This window comes from Perna viridis, chromosome 15, assembly GCF_037379345.1.
Source record: "Perna viridis isolate PV_CMFRI_1.1 ecotype Kerala chromosome 15, ASM3737934v1, whole genome shotgun sequence".
NCBI classification, from domain to species: domain Eukaryota; kingdom Metazoa; phylum Mollusca; class Bivalvia; order Mytilida; family Mytilidae; genus Perna; species Perna viridis.
The window spans coordinates 14,941,435-14,968,094 of NC_142459.1; the positions used below are offsets into that span (position 1 = coordinate 14,941,435).

The 26,660-nt window shown below is 33.5% G+C and overlaps 1 long non-coding RNA gene across 2 annotated transcripts in view; it reads left to right on the top strand.

Moving 5' to 3' along the window:
- The first annotated feature begins 4,300 nt into the window (after positions 1–4,300).
- The window catches only part of LOC148597095 (uncharacterized), a 31,684-nt gene continuing 9,324 nt past the window's right edge, over positions 4,301–26,660 (top strand). The window contains exons 1-3 of one of the 2 annotated variants that reach the window (XR_015919065.1): positions 4,301–4,361; positions 4,905–4,944; positions 24,678–24,816. This is a non-coding gene — a long non-coding RNA (uncharacterized LOC148597095). The remainder of the gene's footprint in view (positions 4,362–4,904; positions 4,945–24,677; positions 24,817–26,660) is intronic. The other variant, XR_015919066.1, reaches the window with a different exon arrangement.

The window sequence follows — 26,660 nt, forward strand, 5'->3', positions numbered from 1 at the left end:
AGAGCTTTTCTGTGAAGAATCTATTTCGTTCTTTCAAATCTGATACTTTATATTATAAATACAAGCAAAACGGACCAGTTGTGAAATATAAATACCATAAAGTGTACTTCGGGAATATCAACATCCAGGAATGGAAAATTAATAATAGGAACATTTGTCACGATTGTTGTATGAAGACCATTTTTTAGTGTTATATCCAAAACAAGAACAGATATACGAGCATTGTTTATGTTAAGACTTTGTCAACTTATTAAAAGTTTTTTTGGGTAGATATGGTTTTTGGAGTTGGGATTATTTACGGCCAAAATAGCATAAAAAATATCTAAAAGTATTATTAAATTTACGTAACAGATCATGTTTTGAATGATCTTTATATAAAGTTTAGCCATTAACTGTGATACAGTAGAGGAACCAATCGGCTATGAAAAGAGCACAACTCATCCCCACTGGAATACCGACAACCTGCATGTCTGTATAGAGTATAACCAAAACCATAATTAATATTGGTCAGTATTGTCAATCAAAAAATTAATGCATTGGTCAAATCTAAATATGTCCAGTTACTGTACTTATCCCATCTAAAATCGCCGATAAAAACACATTTTAATTCATTAAGAGCCATATTTGTCAAAAGACCATTCAATTAAGTACGACAACTTCTCCTTTATAAGTTTATTCGGCACTGTATATCAGGTAGGAAAGTCAGAAATATCTACAGAATCATAGGAATTTTGAAAGTAATGAAGCCGATTTATAATGCCTCAAACGAATTTTCGATACTCCAAAAATAGCTAACACCATTATATTCATAACATTTATTGCAATATATGTAATTAATAACGTTTTTTAATAGTAGTAAAATTAGAGCTAGATTAATAATTTAGAAATATTAGTGGTCAAACACTTGCTTGATGATGAAATAAAACGTAATTTGAACGGCTTTTTGTGAAGTTTTGATATCCAATATATATGAGGGAACGCGGTCAAATGGTCGGTGTTGGTACATCACAAAGCAGCGGATTTATGATGTCCTTTAGTTATTTCAATCTCTGCATATAGTATTCGTGAATTGAAAGGTACTCGAGTTAGTTATTCGTTGCAAAGTACTTCTGTATATATTTACGTCTTATGATGACAACGTTGTCAGCCGCTGTATCCGCCGGTGCAAGCAGGGGTAGCGCCTAGTAAGACAAGTACTGCTAAAGCAGTACCAATAACTTCCATTGGTACGGCATGCAGTACCTAAACTTTCTATAAAAAAAACTATACAAACGCGTGATATCTTACCCATTCTGCAGTGCCAGACAGACAGATATTTTATCCTCATAAACCATAAACACAATGGTACACAGACATTACATAATAATAAATAAAAAATACGAACAAAAAACGGACAAGACATACACACACACCCTCCAGTTTTCACACTCACCCATTCATACTCCAGGAAAACATTTAGCTCTTAGGAAGGTTAATCTGTAAGCCTTATGGGTTGCTACGTCTCTGGCAAAAAACAAATTTCTTTCCTAGTCCTTTCAACCTTTTTCTTCTTCTAGAAACTGGAAGATGAGTGTCGAATAATACATAATTCTTCTCGTGATGTTCAATTCTTATATCTTTGTCAGATGCATGGTTATAAACTTATTGATGTATTTTATATCTGCCTTTTTTCTATTCTAATCCTTTGTTTGCATTAAGCATTCAATGAATCTTTAATGGTGTTGCGTGATGGATCCAGGATTTCGGGTTATGGCGCCAGCGAAGGACTAGCAAATCGGACAAGAACATTATGGGGTAGAATTTTTTAATAAAAACCAATATTTCAAGCATTTTATTCCCAATTTTAGAGGGGATTACGCCGGGTCCTTTCATATATTAATATGTAAACGGAATCCATGCCTGGAAAACTTGGATATCATAAGTTCCTGCAGAAGAGGTACCAAACCCTCGTAGATTCAGGATTAGGCGGGGCACAGATTGCTATGAAAATCGAGTTAAATATCTGTCTTTTAGAACCTTATATAATTCTCACAAACAAGCATATTATACAATACTAAAGTATTCATAAGGATATCAAAAGCATAAGAAATCTTCGAAAAGTTATTCAGCCATAAGTTTGTTTGTTAACTACATGTAAATGCGTTGCTTAAATAATAGACAGGTCAGGGACGGATTATTTGGGATACTGAATATATAAGTCATAAAATTGACAAATTGTTAATGACAAAGTTATGATGAAAATACTAAGAACGGGTGTATTCTCAAAACACAAAAATATAATAAAATTGTCAAACTCAATAATTTTCTTATTAGTTATCAGTAATTGCCGTCAGAGAAAATTAATGATATTAGTCAACTTCTAACTAATAATTAAGTATTTTCAAACTCATTATTATGCAATAAAAATTATATCATTTTAAAGAGGTTACTTTAATCGTTTAATATAAAGTAAATTCAAAAAGTTAAACAAACAGAAAGACGCAATGATTAACAGCTAACTGCTTTAGTTTTTGAAAATGAAAATTTTGATATTTCTTTCTTAAGACATAGGTACATTCATTAAGTCATCATTTTATTGTTATTCTTTGGCACGTGCAGGTCCGGGTGTCAAAAGAATAGGCCTGCAGTAGCGCTAAGCTTGTCGTAAAAGGCGACTAAATAGTGCTCAGAACCTTAGCCCGGGGCTAGGGCGCTCTGCCCACAGAGCAACTGGGTTGTGTGCCCCAGGTGGTGGAATGGGATACCCCTGGCGTGTTACATGCTGGGGTTGTCAGGCTATAATACGGAAAACCTGACCGCAAACCATAGTGGTGCACCGTGTTGGGAAAGATGCCACGTTCCTCGCACGTTAAAGAACCCTACTGTGGTATTCTCCCGGAGTAGGTACCATAGGGCTCCGCCACAGGAGGCTAAATTACCCGACCCTACCCATCCTCTCCCTATTTCCAGTGGCAATCAAAATTTGTCGACCCAATTGTCCTTGTGTCCCATCCCTTTTTCATTTCATCATCATTTCATGTTCATTTTATCATCAATTTCATGTTCATTGTCTGAATATAGCTGAAATATTGCTGCTCGGACGTTAAACCCCAGCAAACAACAAACAAACAATCAAAGCAACTTTATTTAAAAAATGCCATTGCAATAGGGTATGTAAGTCTCGTCATGTGACCCCGTGATTTCACGAGAATGGGTCCTAGTCTACCATTCAAAAGCATGGAGATTTGTCCTTTAGAGAGCGTTGAGTTCAGTGTTAAGGGCAAAACATCTTTTTTGTATAAATACCAGTAAAAATGACAAATATCTATTTCTACATGATAAAGGTATAAAGAAAAAGCATAAACAAGAAGATTTTACATTATAATACAGTGTTTCGAGTACCCTGAAGTAAACAATAAAATGCAGATCGGTCTTCAGTTTTCAATACGTTCTACGTCGGAAATTCCGGTAAAGAAAATGAAACTAGAACGAGACGTACATACCCTATTGCCATTTAGCTGATTTTTTACTTTCATTTGACATCAATTTCATTTTGATATATTCAATAGTCTTCACAAACATCCACTGAAAAATTAATATTTATGAACCTATAAAAATGATTTTTTTGGTCATTTGTCTAAAATGACCAAAGTAAAATATTTTTAAATTAAAAATCACAATGCTGGTATGCCTATACAATACTTTTTAATTAAAAACCACAACACTGGCATACAATACTGAAACAAATTTGTATACCAGTATTGTGATCAACAAGTACATGAGATTTAAGATATGCTGCCATTCTCCAATCTTTTATCTATAATTTGGTAATCATTTCTGAAAATCTATCTGGTACTTTCGTTTTTACCATAGACCTGTAATTTAATTATAGGTCTCTATTTTTTACACTCTTTGCAAAGTTACCCCATTTCCAATTACAGAAATTAGAGAAAATTGCTAATAAACAGCCAAACAGCAGTGTTCTTTATAGATTATTACAGGCATGGACTACAATAATGTAATATCGCTATTCCAAGTAACTTTACTCCCTAATATACACTCCCTGAACAGGTGTATGGTAAAATAAACGATGTTTGCTTTGCTACAGGATCATTTGACAACTTTTAAATTTGTTTTTTCCAATGTTTTGTCTAAGATAGGAAAGATATATGCACCGCCTAAAACCGCCTCTGGGCTAATCAATATTACCCCTATGGTATACATTGTATATCGTGTCATTTCGAAAATTCGTACTTCCCGCCTTTTGTTCCTTGCCAGGTAACAACAACAAAACTGCATCATGGGATATTAGTGCACATGTCAAGGCCGCCATTATTAGCTACAGAAGAAGTTCGCGGGAAAGTAAAATAAGTTAAGAAAAAGTAAGTTCCAGAGAAATTCATGAGACAAAACTAGTTTGACATACATGAAAATCCAATTCTTGAGCATTTTCAATGAAAATGCCATGTGTTCCGAATCCATACGAAGTGTTTTAACCACAGGTGACATTCACATTTTTGGTGTCCCATGCGATATATCCGAGGCAGCGTGACATGCGTTTAAACAGAAATAACAAAGCAAAGATGTAAAAAAGTGAACCCTTGTGTTTTTTTTACACTTAGTTGTCTCCGTCGTATGCAATGACATTAAGTTTTCAGTAAAATTGGACCGCCTAAATAAAGAAAACCTAAGATAATGCAGAATATTCAAGAAAGGCGCAGCTTCCATTTCTAAGATTGTCACCTTTGCCATTTTATACATTTACAATATTATTTTTATGTAATTTGAAGGTTTAAATTATGTTTATAGCCCTAACTTCAGGTCATCCCCTTTTTTTTTGTAAAATATTAAATATTATTTCTTTGCTAAGTTACTGAACACCTGCTGTGTTAGAGCTTAATTTTCTTTTATTTGTTTTCTATTAGCAATGAGAGACCTGACCCCAGCACCACTAGACGTGTGAAAGTAAGTGAATATTCTTAACTGTGACCATGGATGGGTCTTGTTGATGACGTAATGAGCGTACGTCAGCCCATTTCAAATAAAATAGAAAAACTATCATAATCTGGGTAGGGTCTAAAATGGTTAAACCATACCAATACCAACTTTTCACAAATAAATGTTTTGCTTAAATTTTCATTCTGACAGTACGTTAAGAACTGAAGATTGCATGAGATGTGCAAAGGTCCGTTTCAATTCAGTTCTAGTGATGAAAATGATGTGTATTTTCCTATTATTTTTTGTTTGATCCGAACTGTCATTCTTCAAATGTGCAGTCAAAGAAATTAGGAATAGTAGGGTACTGGACATTGGTCCAGTTAAAAAAATAGAATGACTGGACCGAAAAATTACAAGTGGACCGACAAATGTGGAAGGCAATGCTGTCCCTGGCAGCAAGCATGCTCGGCATACTACAGTCGGGGGTTTGGGGGCCACTTAAGGTCAGAAGCTTTGGGGTAAATCATTAATGAAGCCAAATCCTGCATTCTAGCCCTCTCCTGACACCTTTTTAGCTCACCTGGCCAAAGGCCATGTGGGCATTTGCGATCACTTGGCGTCCGTCATTGTTAAGAATTATACAAAACTCTTCTCTGCAACTACATGGCCAATTGAAACCAAACTTGTTATGAATGTTCCTGCATAGAACTGATGTGGGGATTTTTGATTCGTTGAAAAACATGGCCACGGTTACTAAAAGTAGAATGTAGGGGTCAGACAGTAGTTTTTCACATAAATCTCCTAAACCATTAGGTTTAGCTAAATTCTGATATTGGGTAAGTGTTCAGCATGATGAGATCTATCTCTGGTCAAATTATGGTTTTAATCCATTAAGCCATTGTTGGAGTTGTTGCCTTTTCTCAACGATTTTTGCCATTTTTAATGTTATTTCTTTCAAAAATCATCTCCTGACACTACTTGACCAATTGAAACCAAACTTGTTATGAATGTTCCTTGGGGTATCCTGCATAGGACTGTTGTTTTTTGATCAGTTGAAAAAATGGCTGCTGTTACTAAAAATAGAACAAAGGGGTCAGACAATAGTTTTTCACAAGTATCTCCAAAACTGCTAGGTAAGCAAAATTATTTCTATAGCTGAAATGACCCTTATTATAAGGCCTTCAAAAGTTGTCGGGATTAAGAGGTTGTCAGGTGACTCCTGTAAGAGTTATTGCCCTTGAAGATGAAAAATGACAGTTTTTTTTTTTACAGTTTTCAGCCCATATCTGTAAAACTAAAAGAAAGAAAATTTCTATCGCAGAAATGATCCTAATGATAGTCCTGCCAAGGTCTTCTTGAGTCAAAATTGTTGGACAACTCCATGTCAAATTTATTGCCCTTGAAAGATAAACTTTAATCTGGTGAGCGATTAAGGCTCCTTGGAGCCTCTTGTTTTTTTCCTGATCCCACTTAATCCATAATGATTTCTTGTTCAAAATATCCAGTCTCTTGATATTAGTTGATCAAGAGTATCAATAATCATGTAAAAAAAATATTATGAATATGGAGTAGGCAATGGCTAAATCGGTGAGCTTCGAAACTTTATTGACAAGTATTGTAGGCTGTAGAGGCCAGTACGAACTCGTCTCAAGCTTAAGAAATGTTTCGTCGAAATGGAGAGTGTTCTGATATGAAACATGAAGATCCAAAGAAACCGCACAACAAATTTGCAGATTTCCTAAACAAAATGTAAATGGTAAAACATGAATTATCGTAAGCTGAAGTGAAGAATGTTCATTCGGTATCCTGTCTTAAACCTTTGAAACAAAAAGCTGATTCAAATACTTGCTTATAACCGATAATTTGATAGATTTCGAAAATTTTTACAATTTATTATCTCAAACGGGTGCCATTTTTGTTAGAATTGTTATTGGAAGAGAGATAACTCTGGTCAAATACAGGTCTCACTAATCACTTCTAACGTTTCCATTACTTTACATGTTAAAAAAGTAATTTTCAAAGTCTCACTGTGAATTCCCAGGACAAATGACATCTTAAATTTGCATACCGTTGTGAAGCTTGGAAAATAAGGCTTCCAAAATCATTATGCTAATGGTACGATGATTGTAGAAATTCTTCACAAAATTTACGTGAATAAATAATACTGAAAATCCACATTTTTACCAGTTCTGCTAACTGACAGCATGGTGGCAAATTATTCACACATATAAACAATATTCATACACTTTTGTAATTAATTACATATATGATTTTAAAGTACACATTCTCAGCTCCTTTTTGACTACTTTTAATCATAATACATACAAATAATGCACTTACAATGCATATGTCTAGGTTCAGTGTGTTTTTGTTACTACATAGGGGGGGGGTGGCCATTTGACCCGGAAGTGGTTAGTGAGACCTTAAAAACATTTTATGAGTTTTTTTGTTTTTCTTTTTTTTACATTTTATGAAAGCTTGTGGTATTGTGAGTCTAATAAGACCAAAACTATCAAAATCAGACATAGGACTACAAAGAAATGGTCATTTTTATATCATGCCCCTCAGTGATATTTTACCTAAATTACTAAAAAATTACAATTTTAAGTAACTTGTCACACTAAATTGATACCTATAGTAATTCAAGTAGTTGTTATAGTAAATATCATTTATTATTATGGAAAAAGAACAGATTTCAGCAATTTATATCATTCCTATTTTATTACTGTGTGATTCTAAGTCTGTGCTGTGTGACTATTTGAGTACTTTGAATATCCCAAGCAGTGACGTTATGTATTTCATGGATGATGTCAAGTTATGAGTCACTGTTACTGATAAAAATCTTGCTGTTATGTTGTTTTTTTATATACCTTGCACAATGCACCTCTTAAAATATAGCCAGATTACCAATATCACTATACTGATTTTATGGGAAAATGGAAATAATGACCAGGAAAGGCAATTTTCCTCAAATTATGCATTTCTCTGAAATATGCCATAATTTAATTTATGGTCTCACTAACCACTTCTAACGTTTCCATTACTTTACATGTTAAAAAAGTAATTTTCAAAGTCTCACTGTGAATTCCCAGGACAAATGACACCTTAAAGTTGCATACCGTTGCGAAGCTTGGAAAATAAGGCTTCCAAAATCATTATGCTAATGGTACGATGATTGTAGAAATTCTTCACAAAATTTACGTGAATAAATAATACTGAAAATCCACATTTTTACCAGTTCTGCTAACTGACAGCATGGTGGCGAATTACTCGCACATATAAACAATATTCATACACTTTTGTAGTTAATTACATATATGATTTTAAAGTACACATTCTCAGCTTTATTTTGACTACTTTTAATCATAATACATACAAATAATGCACTTACAATGCATATGTCTAGGTTCAGTGTGTATTTGGTACTACATAGTGAGGGTGGCCATTTGACCCGGAAGTGGTTAGTGAGACCACAGCTTAAAGACAGAGTACAGTCCCGATCCTGGGCGATGTCTGATTTGAGAGGGCTACATCACTTCGCTTTTGGTGTTGTCCAAGGACGAAGTGAACGACTCCAGGGCGTCCGTCGTCATTAACAATTATACAAAACTCTGCTCCTCTGAAACTACTTGACTGATCAGAACCAAACTTGGTATAAATGTTCCTTGGGGTATCCTGCATAGAACTGATGAGGGGATTTCTGATTCGTCGAAAAACATGGCCACTGTACTAAAAATAGAACATAGGTGTCTGCAGTGTGGGAAACCATTTTTTTCCTAAACTTGCCATTCTGGCTAGTGGAATATTGATCTAGCCAAATAGAAATTCAACTAGCCAAATTTTTTTGAGTTTTATGTCTGTACTATCATCTGTTTCCTCTTGGATTTGACTATGTTCTGCCTTTCTTTTTCTTTCTTCAACTATCTTCTCATTTGTTTTTAAATTTATCAAAAATTTTCCATTTACTAATATTCCCTCCCATATAAGTTTTTCGTGTACTTTACAGTAACAAAATGAGTACTCCTTTTATGAACTCGTATTTTAAAAATAAAATTATATTTCAACAGATGTATCATTATGAAGCAAGAAAATGTTTATCATTTGCTTCTTGTTAATTTTTGTTTTGACAATAAACAACTAATTTGCCAGGTAACATATTATAAGTTACCTAGATAATTTCATTTGACTACTAATATGAGATCGGGACAGTCGCGTAGGTTTTGGCCAGAATGGAGAGGTTGTTTTTATTTGAAATATGCGCCCATGCAGGTCAGGGTGTTAAAAGAATAAACCTGCAGCAGTGTAAGCTTGTCGTAAAAGGTCAGGTGAGCTAAAAATCTGTTTGCTGCCGTTGGCAGTACAAAAACAAAACATAAATAAGCATTCAAAACCGTCTGCGCCAAATTGTTGGAGGATCTGTCTGTCATTCGGTCAGACAGGCTGATCAGTTTTGTCTGACCGAAATTTTTTTACTGTAATCGTAAAAGTGGATGATGCATTGACACAGTGTGGGCAACCAACGCTTGCCAGCTCGCCAAATACAAGTAGAAGTGTATTTTGGCGACCGTCATTTGATTAGCCATTTTCAAGGAAAGTTAACCAGCCAACGGGTTATTTAGTAAAACATCCCTTAACATCATACATTAAAAATATGTTCCCTTTGATTTAAGAAGTTCAGCTTGAATATGTCAAGTGAATTTTGGCATGATATACACAATTTTATTGACTTGTAAAGCATTGTTTATGATCTGCCATTTTAATTTTTGGTAAATGGGATGTCAAAACCTAGACGACAGTCCTGATCTCATTTTAGTATTCAAACAAAATTATCTTGGTAATTTAAGATTTTTTACCTTGCAAATTAGTTGTTTATTGTCAAAATAAAAATGAACAAGAAGCAAATGATTTTCTTGTTTCATGATGATTAATCTGTTGAAGTATAATTTTATTTTTTAAAATACGAGTTCAGAAATGGAGTACTCATTTTGTTACTGTACAGTACATGAAAAACTTAAATGGGAGGCAATATTAGAAAATGGAAAAGTTTTTGATAAATTTAAAAAAAAGAATGAAATAATAGTTGAAGAAAGAAAAAGAAAGTCAGAAGATAGTAAAATCCAAGAGAAAACATGATAGTACAGAAAAAAACCCCAAGAATGTGGCTTGTTGAATTTATATTTGTCTATCAAGATCAATATTCCACCAGCTAGAATGGCAGGTAAGGGGAAAAATGGTTTCTCACACTGTCGACATTTACCATTTACATTTGTTGTTGTATTTTGTAATAATGTATGGTATACTACTCATTTGTTGTTCTAATTTTTATATTGTCTAAGCCTTTTTTATGTTACTTAGTTAATTTGTTTATGTGAAATGAGAAATTTTGAATTATCTTTTATTCTTGGGCTGAAGAAAAAACTGCATCCCAGCACAAGAATAAATGTTTCCATATTCCTATCCCAGCTATTACTGAATTTCCGATCAGGATGATTTTCCTCCTATCTTTTCTAACTTTGGCTGTGTTCAGCCTCTGTTATCAGAGGTTTTAAAGACTTTCTAGGGATTGTCCCTTCCACGATTTTGAGTTGAACATCGATCTAAAACCGGAATTGAAAACGATATTTAATCGTAATCATGCATGCCCAAAAAAAAACTCCCGGAACCGATCATGGGACACGTCAGATATTTGGTCCAGAAAATAATCGTAGTTGGTCGGTCCAACAACAATTTTACCTGTCAGGATTTAGGAAACACTATCAAAACATTAGACCCTCCTCTTTTTGACCCTTTGAATTCCTTACAGGAGTTGCCTTTTTTTTTTTTTTTGGCAAGGGAATCCTGGGACTTCCTTTTTTGGGAGGAGTGAGAAAACCTTGAATGTTATTTGCTACAACTCAAAGAGTGGTATACTACCATGTCAGTGACCAGTCATGGTATGTCTCTTTCTGTACTGTATCTTTAAAAGTTGTGTTTTGTTGTATACTGAACATAAAACAATTAAAAGGTAGGGAATTGGAAATATCGTAAGAGAAGCACTCGGAACCAAAATGTTTTAGTAACATTTAATTAACAGATCTAGTCATAGATAAACATACAAAAAAGCAGTGCAAAATTCTTTAATTTTTTTTTTTAAGGTCTGGCAGATAATTGTTCGGTCCAGCAGATCAGTAGATTTTGTTAGGTTGTTGGACCAAATGTCCGAAAGGTTGAAAAATGATTTCACCTGGTCTGATCGTACTGCCAAGTCAGGGTTTGAGTCCACCCTTGCTCCCTGAAACATATTTGAAGACTTCATATGTATTTTAAAAAGGATAATGTTAACAGATGGCAATTGGTTTACTCTAGCTGAGGAAAAACTTTATGTATATGAAACAGACATCCATTCAGCAAGTTCCTATGTACATGTACCTTAAACTAATGAGTTTCAGCACATTTTCTTTGCATGTTCTGACCTCCACTGGGGGGAAGTTTTAAAAGTGGGATAATGTCCAAACTTGATTCTGATCATATATAGATCTATTTGCACATTTCTACAGTCTATCATGATTATAGGTTCTTTGACGTAAGTGAGTAGATTGTCTGCTGAGTTATTTTAACATTTATTTCAAGCTGTGTCATGCCTGCTCATTCAGTGCTATTGAATCCCAACTACAATCTCAACTGGACATTGTAACAGTGGCAGCTAGGTAACAGTAAAAATTGATCCACACTTTCACTTATCAACTGTTCCTAGATAAAGTGTAACTTAACGAATGACCCACAAGAGATTACTATCCCCGGTAACCGGTCGTTATCAATTTGTGTTAGTTTTTACAAACTGAGAAAAATGTCCTTTATCATTTGTAGTGATTGTGTTGTAATTCAGGATTGATTAGAGAAGGGGGTTATCAAATAAGTATATTTACCTACATATTGTATTATATTGCTACTTATCGGATTTAAATTATTGTTTGGTACAGATATATTTGGGTATTGGAATTTTGAAGGACTTGAAAGACTGCTGAAGTTGTCAATTTTTTCAGTACATGTGTATACTTGGAATGACCTGGATAATGACTATGTTCAATAATATAAAGCTTTCAAATAATGCCACACATGCGTTAAAGTTTTTGCAACTGGTTATTTTCTGCCATATTTAAAGAACTTTGTCCAAGATCTGGAAAAATTTTGTAATTAAAAATTTTTTAAGTGTGGAGTTAATCATTAAAAGTTTTTTATATGGCCTGAAAGGAATAAGCTGACATATTTAATGACTCTCACAATGTAAAGGTAAATATCATGACTCAAGAGTACTTTCTTCAATTCTCCAATACATGTATGTCACCAAAAGGTTCTTCATGTACGTAAATTTTTATATCCTTAAGTGTGCATGTGTATGCACTGATTCTTTTCTGTTGGGTGTACAGCAGTCCAAAGACTTATATCAGTATGTGTGTATTTGCATTCGTTGAATTCTTTTAAGAATTAGTTTACATTGTATCTCTGACAGCAAAAAACTATGAACAGGGGTAAAAATTAGCAGTCACCCAGAAGCCTATAGCTACCCGATTATGAGCTGGACTACAAAACTTTTGGGTAGAATTTAGTTGAATATATAGAGTATTTAACAGAAATGGGTTCTGGGCTACCAGATAAGGGGTCAAGATTAACTTTTTGAGGCCAGTAGCCACCTGGGCTACTAAACTATAAAATCAATTAGCCGAGACAAAAATTTGGTTGCCTAGAGTATGAACTATTTGTTCATTGTTGAAGACCTTCATGCAACATCAAAATGCAAAACAGGAATAAAAGCCCTGTTCCATGATAATTTTTATTTGTTGTCACACGTCCATTCACTCATTCACTCCATAGCCTCCCTATTTATACGCGTGGTTGAAAACCCTAAAGTGTGCAGTTGAAGTTAAAAATGTGCTTTGGATAATATATTTATCTCAATGAATTAAAATTGTACAACCAATTCATATCATTCCAAAACTTTAATACATGAAATATTCTAGAGATTAATTTGTTCAGATTCTGAACAAATTAATCTCTACAATATTCAAACAGTCTTGCAAAAACCCTAGAAATAAAATTCCACATTTTACGAAATACCGGAGGGGGAAATTAATAAGCAATTCTAAATAAGAATCGGACATTGGTTATGAACGATTTCCGTATTATTAGAACTGGTTACTGATAAAATTTGAATAGGGAAGCTACGTTTCTGATCGAATGGTAACCAGTTAAAACTCTGACCAACAATTTTTTTTTTTGTAATTCGCCTGCTGGGCTACTAAAACAGAAAAAAATGGTTGCCATTGGCAGATTGAAAACCCCTATATTTACCCCTGTATAATGAAGATCTCTGCTCTAGAGTTATGAAAAATATTGCTGATGCAATTGGTAGCAGTATAGTTTGGGGTTCAAATTACGTGTAGTGGTAGTCAAGGGTCCTAGACCCTGACTTGCATGTTGCACATTTGACATTTCATTTACATGGGTCCTGGACCGCCAACCCTTTTTATTGACATTTTATTGTTGACTTCAGATATTTCTCAAGTGGACCATTAATTTGGAATTTGAAAAGAACAAGACCTTCCACTCTTGAAAGTAAACTTCAACCACTGCTAGTCTTTCAAATATTTTTCCTATTAAAATGAACATGTACAATGTATAATGCATAGTTTTAAATGCCTTTCAAATTCAGTTTTCTTATTTGTATCTCTGTGGCCTTCACAATCTGAAATGTACACTTGAATACCCGTTTGTACCCCTGAAACTTAAATATATATTTACAGAACCAAAAATTTGAAATACCCCATGATTGAACCTCTTTAACTTAAATATACAAATAAAAAGACAGAAATGTATTGAAGATTTGCCAGTATAGCTATGTTGATACAGGATTTATTTGATATTTATTGGTCTATACAACCGTGGTATTGCACAGTAAGTGTGCTATCCGGCTACTATGGAATTATCAACCTTCTGTGCAGGTAGGCTCCTAGACAATGTACATGTTCCATAAAACTTTTAATTTAATACAGTGTTCTGTTAAGACCAGACCAATATGGTATTGTGCTCTTCAGGTTTATTAACTTTAAGCACTTGTCAAGAGCAAAATGTTTTGTAAGTTACTGTCCTTAACTGAATGCAGGGATATTTTTTTGTGGGGCCAGGAGTCCCCATTTAGATTGGAAAGTGACCCTTAAAATTGATAGAATGTAATAAAAGACAAAATACTGTGTAGCTGAACTAAGAATCACACTATCTAGTGATTGAATTTAAGGGGAAATACTTGCTAAATGCAAGCTGAAATTCAATTTTGCTAGTAGAAATTATTTCCACTTGCTAAAATTTGCTAGTGGAATTCTGTATGTAATATTGGTGAAGTCCAGAAATAACCAAAAAAAAAAAACTGGTATTAAGTGGGTGTGAATTTTCAGTACTTGCTCAATTTAGCTGGTGGAACAAATTCTTCAAATCCTGCAATCACGAATTAACTTGGAAATTTAAATGCATTTACATGTAGATAGGATTTTTTTCCCTATTCTTTTAAATATTTTCTAGTTATTGTTTGAGGAGTGTCATAGACCTATGATTTGAGGTTTTCAAATTTTGCCAAAATTTCTTCTGGTAAGAAGTAAGCATTTCACTGTCTTGAACCAACTTAAATATTTCTAGACTGACATACATGTAGTGCTAGAGTCGAAAGGTGCAGACTAAAGCACAGATTAATCTGATCAGATTTTATACATTTTCTAAAAAAAAAAATTCACTTGATACAATTCTTTCACAGCTGCGATATTAAGTCTGATACATGTAATTGAAAATTCTGTAATATTTTTTTGATTTACTTGTAATTTGAAAAATACATGTAGTTCACTTATTAAAACCACAAAAGAATATGTGCAGGGAAAACCCACCAAAATAAACCATTCTTTTTTGGTCTGCATTCATAGTATGTTAACATGCCTCTGGATCTGTATTTTTATTTTTTTAAAAAGTCGGAAACACATGCATTCATTTTTCTTATTAATCAACCAAGTAAAGAATGCGTCTTTTGCAAAGTGTTTTTTTCATATATATAAACGAATATATAAATAAATCAATTAAATAAAGTATTAGTTTAAGGCACCAGGCGTTGGTTTCACAAAAAGTCGTAAGTGTGAAATTGATCGTAAATCATGACCTCATTACTTAAGATCAACTTTACACTTACGACTTTTTGTGAAATCAAGAGCAGATTTTCAATTTGGTTATTATTAGAACTGTCATTTTTTGTAAGTTTGGATTTGTGTATTTTGTCATAACCATTTATTGTAAATTTGTTTGAAGAGATAAGAATTTGAGTTTTGTCTCCTACTTACAGCAACTGAATGACATTAGGCCTAAAACAAATAAAAAATTGTGTTTCCGGTAACACCCTTTGCGCATTCGGGATAGGTAGCCCTAGTGGTCATAACTGAATCAAGGTTAATCAAAGAACTATGATCAGTAGGTTTTTAACCTCCAAGTGCTGACATTTTGCAATTTTCATTGCAAATACTGAACTTGCACTGGCGTTCACCATAGCGTTCTTACTGTGAAATGGGTCTCCACGCTGGAGAGCGATTTAAATACTATAAAATGCAAATTGGCGACGGAAAATGCTGAAATTATTTTTTTGGCCGACACCATGTGAAAGTTAAGGTTGGGGGGTGTAAACTAGAGTCAGTCGGGTTACCGGAAACACATGTTTGGTTTTTTTTAGGTCTTAGGCATTGTTACTGTTTTTGAATTAAAAATGGAAGTGAATTTTGATATGCATTTATCGACTGCCTGGTATTGAAGACCAATATTAGCACTGAAACTACATGTACCTGTAGGTACATGTATATATATATCTGAAAGTAATATTTAACATACTAACAAAATGATGTATCATTGTATAACACTTATTGCTGTTCCAATTAATCATTGTTTTTTTATTATTATTCTTAGCTTTTGATCTCTTTAAATACTGAGTTGTTTCCCCTTTTGTTTTACCTTTCTAAGTAAATTCCTTAGTTATTACAGCAAACATTGAACTTTCTCACCTTTTCAGCTCTTTTGATACCCAAAACAAAAGCGTGTGAGACTATTATCACAGAGGAAACCATTATCATTTGTTATAAAGTTATGAACTTCATTTGAATGTTGACCTGCTAATATTTGCTATTGTCGACAGTAATAAGTTTATTCAACTTCATTGAAAGTTTTTTTCTAACCTTATTGTTGTTCATATTGACAAGTGTGGAAAATTAACTCATAACCAATTAACAATGATTGATTAAAAGGCATAATCCATTCATCAAAGTTAAATTGGGTATCAAGGGTACAATAATGGTTTGCTTAGCAGATGGAAATGGTTTAGATTATTTTAAAGGTGGTCTGGAATGCTTTAGATCATTGTAATCCCTAAGTTTTGTGGAGCCAAAATTTGGTCTGCTTTCTTTTGTGGTGGAATGGTGATTGTCACTGCAGTTTTAAAATGACACTGAATACTGAACTTGTTGTAGTGACTGCCATGTTGTTTCTGTTTTTTTTTTTTTACGAATTTTTAACCACCCGTCTAAGACCAAGTAGATTTTAGTAAAAAAATCAATGACAGAAATCTATGTATTTGTTTTTTTGACACCATATTTAAGTTCAGGTCGACAGGGAAAAAATAAGGTCGGACAGGGTTACTGGAAAAAATAAAAAAAATTTCAGGCCTTATCTTTGGCTAGTTTTAAGTTGATGAAAGCTGCATATATGTATATTGAATAGGAATCTAGTAAAAAAAATTCGATGTATGTACATGTAGAAAGTCATTGAATTTTAGTACTGAGATTCTAACATCAAAGTTAAACTAATAATGAACACACATTTCTTTTAGGCCTAAATGTTGAAAGAAAAAGTGCTATCATATACTTATACCAGAGGTGTTTACTTACAGATTTTCCGTATTTTTCTACGGATTTTTGACTGCAAATTATACTCTACAGATTGTGAATATCTCCATAGTACCGTTGTTAAAATTTCAGAAAGTGGAGCATTTTATGGATCATTTTCGTAGAATACTTTAAAAAAAAAAAAACGGATTGTCATCTAGTAGTATAAATAGATATGTAATACATGTATGAACATGTTTTATATAAAAAAATAATGTAATATAAAAAGAGACTTTTCATTTACTATGTTCAGCAGTTGCCATTCAAGTCTATGAATGGGAACAAAAAATCCTGGGACAGATATAAAGAGGAAATGTCATGGTAGAGTGATTTTAAAATGTACTGTACCCGTCATAATTTTTATAAGGCAGTTTTTTATATTGATAATAACATATAACTTCTAATTTATGTTTGGGTATTCTTCAATCTAGTCAGTATTATATTGATATCAGTCTGTGTATTCTCTTAAAATGTTCATATTTATTTAGCTTTCTTTAAATAGATGAATTCTGAATGCTCAACCATAGTAAAATGTTTTTTTTTTTTCTAAATAAGGGAATGAGCTCAGAGCTTTTACTTTATCAATTCATCGTCCCAACTGCCAAATGGAATACTAGTGTAGACTATTTTTCTATTTGCATATTGTACTTTCTTGTAAAAAGTAAAGGGCCCAACAAATATTGTAGTAGCCAGTAGTTACTAGCCTTGTTAACACTCAATACAAGAAATGTGACTTTTCCACTGATTCAAATTAGCAGCAGTCCTGAGCCCTCAACTGTTGTCCCTGTTTTCCTTTACCTAACTTGAGAACATTCATTCTTCTACATTTACACTTTTGTAATATGCACGACTACGTATCATCTCCATACTACACGCAAAGTTTCATGTGATTGGTGCTGTAGTTACCAAGCATTTGAGCTTACAAAGTGAACTTTACATTTTTCCATAGTGGACATTTGATTTGAAATTCCATGAAGTTCTACACATTAAGTTTGAATCCTTGTTCTTGTGACACTTGTTCTTTTACGCATGTAAGTAGTAATGTCTCTTCCACTTAGGTGGGAGACATAATGACATTGTTTTTTTCCCCATCTGTGTACCACACTTTGTAAGCTCAAAGCTTGGAAACTACAGCACCAATCACATGAAACTTTGTGTGTAGTAAGGAGATGATATGTAGTCGTGCATATTATAAATGTACCAGGAATTTACTATCTACTGAATGCAATCTCCTGTTCAGAGGGTATATTTACTATTTCAGAACGACACCTCTGCCACACTTCCTGCCAAATCCCACTCCTTTTCATGCAAATTAGTTGAAATACATTGGAAACAGCTTCACATATTTGATACGAGTAGTGCTCATGACCTGTGAGTTTTTTCACATGCTGTATAGAAGAGCCTACAAGCTAGTGTGGAGATGCGTAATAAATCAGGAAACAGATACAAGTCTGCGGAGGAGATTGAAAGAAATGAGCTAGTGAAAGTGACAAGGACGAAGTTTGTTGGTCGTGATTTGAGCAATGCAGTATATTTTATTTTGTATTGCACTTGTCCCGGCCTTTAAACTTTCTGTCCAGAATCGTCAGACACAGTGCAGTGAAGTTACATCCAAGAACTGAAACTCTTTTGTCTGCAAGGTTTGCATGGAATGACACATAGATAAGGGTGCTTTTTTTTGCAGTCCAGTCCTTAGGTCAAGTAAAATTTTGACAATTATATATTTAAGAAATAATACAAGTATCTCAAAGGACTATCAATTAATTGTCAGGGAAGTTCTATCACAAATTAGGAAGGCTTTGGGTGACTGTTTGTGTCAATTCTACAAATAGGATTTTAGTAAATGAAATTTTAAAGGTTGTACATGTACAGTTTGAAATTAAGGGTCCCTGAACCCTGGATCCACACTTTTTTAAACCCCCCCTCAGGCCTTTGAAATATAAGATCCCAGTGTATGTAAGACCCAGTCGTCTGAATTTATCAGAATGTAAATTGATACTTAGATAAGTTGCTGCATACTATTATGGACTTACTGATGGGGGATATAAAGATTCACCGACTTGACAAAATCTCCTTTTGTGTTTTACGGTACACCTTTTCAATACTTTGTATGATCTTGTCAATTATGGCATCAATGTATTATGGCATTTAAACTCTATAAAACTACTCCTTTATGAAAAAGGCATGGCTAATTGACCTCAAATAAATACGTGAAATAATACTCTATACAAAAAATATACATATTATGGATAAGGTTTTTCACAGTGTTTGATTTATTTTATGTATGGTTTGAATTATAGCAATCTTTGAATATGTCTTAAATGATATTAAATGATTGGTGGGTTACTCAGGTGTGGCTTGTAATCATGTTGATGGTTGTTTAGACTTGCTTTATGGTGCAATATTCTTTTAATACTCCTACTACATACTGTAAAATTTGTCTAAACTGAACTCCTTTTGTACGTTTAGATTGATGTGGGATATTGGAGTTTCATGACTTTAGTACAGGGGTATACATTAGAAAATACATGTACAATCTGGTAACCCATATCATATTTCTGTTAAATATTTACTATATCAATCTTTGGAATTGACACAAGCCCAACAGCCATGGCTGGTAAAAATGCTGATGGGCTTATAGAATGATGGCTCTTAAACATACCAATGATTGCTATATAAGTTCTTGAAAATTTTTGAGCTTGGGATTGTCAGAAATTTATATGACCAAGACTGCTATATGTTCAACTAAATTTTACCCAAAAGTTTGGTAGCCCAGCTCTAAATAATTTTATCGCAGTGGTCAAAAAAGATTTCAAAGGTCCTTCTTGTTCAGGAATTGAGGGTCTCTGCAAGGGCAAGTTATGTATTATTTGCACTTCGTTTGGTATTGCATTATGCCATAACCACTTAATGTAAATGTGTTTGTGCTAATAAATGTTGTCTATAGTTGTAGGCTTGACAGTTTGATTTCTGTTATGGAAAAATTACTCGTAGTGAAGAGAAGTGAATTTCTTGAGGACAAACACCATACTTTTTCCATACTGTCATTGGAAAATTTTTTGTGGTGTAGCTGTACCTTAATAATATAATGTACTAAACTAGTAAATTTTGATTTTGACCCTGTGAATGATCACTGATTCAGTGATTAGGATTAGAGGGGGAGATGTGCTTTTTGTCACATTCCTGCTGAAAATGTCCCATTAAAATCAGAAAATTTTACACAGAATGTTAATGAATAGCCCATTGAAATTCTGAAGATCATTAAAAATGGCCCATTTTCAAAATTTTAATCCCAATCACTGCTGATTTTCAAAATATTAAAATTGATAGTGTAGAAGTATATTTATGTACATAGAGGGTTAGCAGCTTTAAAAAATATGAGGTTTGCTATGTTCCATAATGTTTTTCTCTATACATTGCTCTGTATAGAGCAAATTTAATGATTTTGTAGTAAGCTTCACCTACATTTATAAATGCAGTGCTCACCTTAAGCCAATAGCCTGAAGCCCGGGGCTAGTAAAAATAATACGAGCTAGTGAATGATGTACATTCCTTGTTTCTGGCTAGTTGAATCCTTTACACTCCTCAATTATTCAGGCTAGTTGTTGAGAATTTTGAAGGAAAGGACTGAAAATAGGGAGAATCACACAATTTTTAATGCGGGCGGATCTCTGCATCACTTGACTGGATATGTTTTGGAATATTTCATCAGATTGTTATAAAATTGGTAGTTTTTGATGAAGTTATCTGGCCTTGAAATGTTAGTTTGCTGTGCATTTAAATGATATTTTTACTCACTTTAACAAACTGATATGGAAAGTCTTGTCTTTATATTTTTTCACCTGTGTCCTATTCTTTCAGAAACTCCCATTCTTAAAATGCTTCTTTAGGGAAAAAAACCATCAATTTATTTGAGGGCTAAAGTCATATATGTTAGACTAGACCCACTCCAGCTGCTAAAAAAAAATTAAATTGGTTCTGGAATTCTTTATGTCCTTGGTAATATGCTTTTACATGTACATCCTATTGACATTGTACATGTAGGTCTAAATATTTTTGGCTTATCTGCTTAGTGCTTGCAACCCTAAAGAAATTATCATTTCTCTGAACTCTGAGGTAATCAGATATCCGAGTTAAAATCCTGTAATCTTTGAATTTCACTGACATAATAATACAGTTTTAATGTAAGCACATATACATTGTATATGTATATATACTTAAAAATGCATTCATTATATCCAAAAGGTCTTTAAATCTCTTTGCGTAAATCATTTAAAATAGCAAAGAATTGTCCAAATGCATTAATTATTTGAAGAGTCATTTCATTTTATTTATCATTGAATGGTTCATAGAAAAGTATTTAGATCTTCTATGCTTCCATTTTCAGAGAAAACTAAGAACTTTGGTTGTATATTATGTTTGTATGGTGCATTTAAAATTATCAAATGTCCTATTTTCAACAGACTGTGAAAGGGGACAACTTTATTTTAGAAATTCATTATTGTTACTTACTTACACAATGTAAGGTTTTGTGTGGACTTCATCAATAGAAATGATTAAAAAGATGTATTTTAGAAATTATAATGGATTATCAGGCGGGATGGGGATTTCATGATTTAACATGTCAATCATAGTGTACTTCAAATTTGTACTGAATATTGTCTGTTGTCAGAATTTAGGACAGACTTACAGTAAAGTAGGAAGTGTTTATCCCCCTATTCAATAAATTTACATGAAATTAGGTATAGAGATTGGGCATCAGATATTAACTAATTGGTTGATGTCTGCTTGTAATTTTTTTAGTGCATATGAATGCAGTGTTCTAGGATTTTTCAGAAATTGAGGTTTCCTTGGGAAAAATCCATATGAAATCAACTTTCCCACAGTCAATGACTGCTTTCCTAACAAAACAAATCCTTACAGCATATGAAGTTTTCAACTTGCCACGGGAAAGTGTAACTAAGTACCTAACTTTCCCTGACCCAAATTTTACTTGCCCCAGATAATGGGAAATAGGAGTCCTAGAACACTGGAATGTAGCAAAAATTTCTGTCAAAAAAAAAATCAGCCTCCTACTTCGGAAATGTTTGCAAGTAGGGTTTGCAGTTTTGCTTCAGTTATAATATTAATACATGTAACACTTGTGTGAGAGTGCATTTTTTGTTGTTTTTTATTTACACAGTAACTCTGTTTAACTTTTTTTTTTTTTTACAAAATGTATTTTAGAATTAAGAAAATAAGCAAAAAATTAATTGTTTAAGCTCACCTCTACCAAGGGGTTAGTCATGCTGTCATGACAAAGGGTGGTTAGTATGGTAAGTTTTCATTGCCTTTTGTTATCCAACTTACCTTACCCTATAGCCATGCTGGCATGACTAACCGCCTTAGTAAGGTTTAGTTCTACATATCATCTTTTTTTTTGTTATTTTCTGAATACAAAAATAATTCCAAATTCAAATAATACTTTTTAAATTCAAGGATATCATTAAAGCCACTTTGGTTATCTGTTCAAATGTAAAGTTTTGTTTAAAACTTAAAATTTTTTGTGTATGTTGTTTTGGGCATGCTGCGGCCTTCCTTGTGGTGTGAAGATTTCATTGTCGTTCAATGAAGACTATTGGGTGGCCTTGGGGTGACATGGGCTGAATGTACTGTAGAATTCAGAATTAAGGGAGATGACTCTGTAAATGACACTAAAATAGAAACTGAGAATTTCCATGCAGATTATCTCCTATGTGCCGACAGATTGATATGAATAATTATATATTTCATCATATAGACCTATAAAGTGAATTAATCACAAAAAATAATAATAATGTGCAGCCTTTTTTAATTGTATCACATTTTACAGAATTTGCATGATTCTTTCAAAGACTGCTACTTAAGAATATAAAATCAATGTATTCATACACACATGGTAGCCAGTATTTAGTTGAGTACTGTAAATCTAATCCTCATTGATTTTTGCTTTTGACCAGAACAGTTTTTAAGAGTCCATTTGTCAAATATTGAACCTCTCACTGTTGAACAGGTTTAGGCAAATTTCTGCATGTTGAGCAAGTTTTCTTACACTGTAAACAAGATCTGGCACAGTGGAATTAATTTGATAAGCAATGGTCGATAAAAATTGGATTTAAGCTTTGTTTGCATTGCGAGAAAAGAAGGATATGAATGTTTTAAAGATTAGATAAGTAATAAAACTACCAATTTTATAAGTTGAAATTTGATGTTTGTGCAAAATTTTTTATTGGGAAAATTTATTGCTGTTTTATTGTGCATATTTAGAAATTTTATTTCAAAAGAATGAAATTCTTTCCAAATATTTGAGATTCTGTATTGATTTAAATGGTAATAGGTAAATATCAATACAGTTGGCTTGATTAAGTTTTATTTCTGAAATTTAGGGACAGGTTATAATATGTGGACATTTGTTAAAGGTAAAACCCTTACGAAATAAGTTTTAAATTTGAATTCATGCCTGTAGCTTTACATTATTGTGATAAATTATGATTGTTTTTCTCTCTAAATTATGGTAGTTACATTATTTACATTCCCGTACGGGTCCGGGTGTCAAAAGAATAGTCCCGCAGCAGCGCTAAGCTTGTTGTAAGATGCGACTAAATAGTGCTCAGAGCCATAGCCGGGGGCTAGGGTACTCTGCCCACAGAGCAACTGGGTTGTGTGCCCCAGGTGGTAGAGTGGAGTACCCCTGGCATGTTACATGCTGGGGTTGTCAGGCCATAATACAGAAAACCTGAATGAAAACCATAGTGGTGGAACGTGTTGGGAAAGGTGCCGCATTCCTCGCACATTAAAGAACTCTTCTGTGGTATTCTCCCGGAGTAGGATTCATAGTACTCCGCCACAGGAGGCTAAATTGCACGACCCTACCGACCTCTCCCTATTTCCAGTGGCAATTAAAATTTGTTGACCCCATTATCCTTGTGTCCCATCCCATTTTTCATTTCATCATCATTTCATGTTCATTTTATCATCCACTTCATGTTCATCACCTGAATACAGCTGAAATATTGCTGCTCAGGCGTTAAACCCCAACAATCAATCAACTTTATTTACATGTACCAGACTATTTTTTTTTTTTTTTTGTTATTCTGACAAGGGAAAATATAACTTTCATTGGGCATTAATTTTATTTTGTGTTGAGCACTAAAAATCTTAAATACATTCATTTGGCACCTACTAAAACAGGTCCGGATCCAGACTCTTTGAAAGGAGGGGGTACCAGCAAAGGTTCCTCAGAAAAAGGGGGTGCTAGGACTTCAAATGTTTTTGCCAACTTTCGTCAATTTTACACATGAAAATGACATTTTTTCTAATAAAAAGTGGGGGCCAACCCCATGTACCTCCTCTGAATCCACCACTACTGAAACTCCAGTTATTACATGTATGTAATTGGTAAAAATTGGTGCCTCTCAATTTAGACTAAAAGCAACTGTAAAAAAATCTTTTTATGATATTTCTTGCTTGATTCTCACTCCCCAGTTTTGATTGCTATTGAATGTCTTTTGGACTGTTTTGGTTAATAGTCACTATATACATTCAGCATTACAGATTTTCTATAGTTTCTGAATTATGACTGCAAATTACGCTGTATGGAAATTGAATCTCCCCATTTTACCTGTGTTAAAATCTCACAAACTTCAGCATTTTTTACTGTCCATTTTAATGAAATTAGCACAAATGTGTGCATTTTCAAAGAGCAGCATAAATACATGTAGGTCTGCAATTTATTTTTTCATCAACACTTTATGCTAACATGTACTATATGTCAGGAGTTTTTTAATGTTAAACTTCTTATTCCAGTAAACCCATTGGTTAGAGGATGTAACACCAGCCAGAAAAAAAGTGCAGGATGTGAACAAAGATTATAATGGCAAATTTTATGATACACTATTGGACCAAGTATGGCTTACTGGTTAAAGGATTACAACGGGAATGGTTTGTATGTACAATATATTTATGTTGACCACTCTTCAGTAGTCTGATTAACAGATGAATGACCATTATGGATTTGATACACTAATCCTGGATTATCTGATTAGCAATAATGGTAATTATTGACTGACGTTCGAATTTTAGCCTAAATGTGATCAAAACTGCAAATACAATACAAAAAACGTAAGCGCCCAATACAGGATTTGGCCGTCCAATACGTCATATTGGATTAGGTCAATATGATGTATTGGACTATTTATTCAATAAAAGTATAATTGCATAGGGTTTTCCATAATGGCTGAGATATTGGACTGAGGCATAGCCATAGGACCAGTAACTAAGCTAATATTGAAAACCTTATGCAATATTACTATATTAGTTAAATTGTGATAGAGTGCTGGTAGGGAAAAATTAAGGTTTATATTTAAAAAGCAATAGGATATTATGACCAGCTATATTTCTGTAAATGGGTGAATTTTGTTATTTTGCCATGTTACAAAAAATGTACAACCGACCTCCCATCCATTACAATTTTGGCATAGTTTTTATGATTTTTCATCCCGAATAACAATGATACGCTTTTGGTATTTAAATTACAATTTTAACCATAATCCGTAATTTTTTCTTTTCCAGTCTGATGTTGATTGGAGAGTTGGTTTTTTGACAATCAAAAATAAGGTCTCAAAACGTTTTAAAATTAGTGATTATTGCAAAAGCAATATGGCAGAAAAACATGTTGCTAAAGGTATTTTGCTGAGGGACCACACTCCATCCTCAAGTTAATTTGAAATCTTAGTACACAAACAAGAACAATTCTTTAATTGTCCCAATTTTGGATTGTATTAGAAAGGAGTTAGCATCTATGATAATGTATACGTAAGTACAAGTCCCATGTAAATTCAGACACTGCCTATGGTAAGGTGATTCATGGTATAGAAAAAAACCTAGATGCGTATGCTATATTTTTATGTGACAATAGTCCTTTATGTATTTATATTTGTACTTTTGAGAGAACCACATTTTAACTTTCCACAATAATCAGCCAAATCAAACCAAATCAAGAACGATAACTCCTGCACAGTGCTAACTTCATGTGCAATATATAGATTTTATCTCAAAAGCACAACCCCCCAAATGAAAAACTAGGAGTTGTTATGTCATCTGTAATGGATTCTGGAGAAGAAATAAAAATGAATTTGGTGGGTTTTTGACATGCATGAATCCCCTCCTCTCTGATTTTTTATAAAGAGCTAAATGCACTGAAAATGAACATTTCAAGGGCAGATAACTCTGTCACAAACATTATTTTTCTAGGGTCTCACTTATCATAAGTTTCCATTACTTGACATGATAAACAAGAAACTTTCAATGTTTCACTTTGAATTCCCAGGACAAATGACACCTTAAAGTTGCATACCATTGCGAAGCTTGGAATATAAGGCTTTCAAAATCATTATTCTAATGGTAGGAGGACTGTAGAAGTTCTTCACAAAATTTACTTGAATAAAAAAAATACTGAAAATAAACATTTTTACCTTTCCTGCTAACTGACAGCATAGAGGCAAATTTAACTCATACATGTAAACAATATTCATACACTTTCCTAGTGAATTACAGATATAATTTTAAAGTACACATTCTCAGCTTTATTTTGACTACTTTTGATCAGAATACGCACAAATAATGCACTTAAAATGCATATTTCTAGGGCCGGTGTGTTTTTGGTGCAACAGGGGGGTGGCCATTTGACCCAGAAGTGGTTAGTGAGACCTAGTGATCATGGATTATGTACCCTTGCATTTTAGGGTTTCTATGTGATAAGGGTCGGTGTCCTCTGAAAAGTAAATGTAG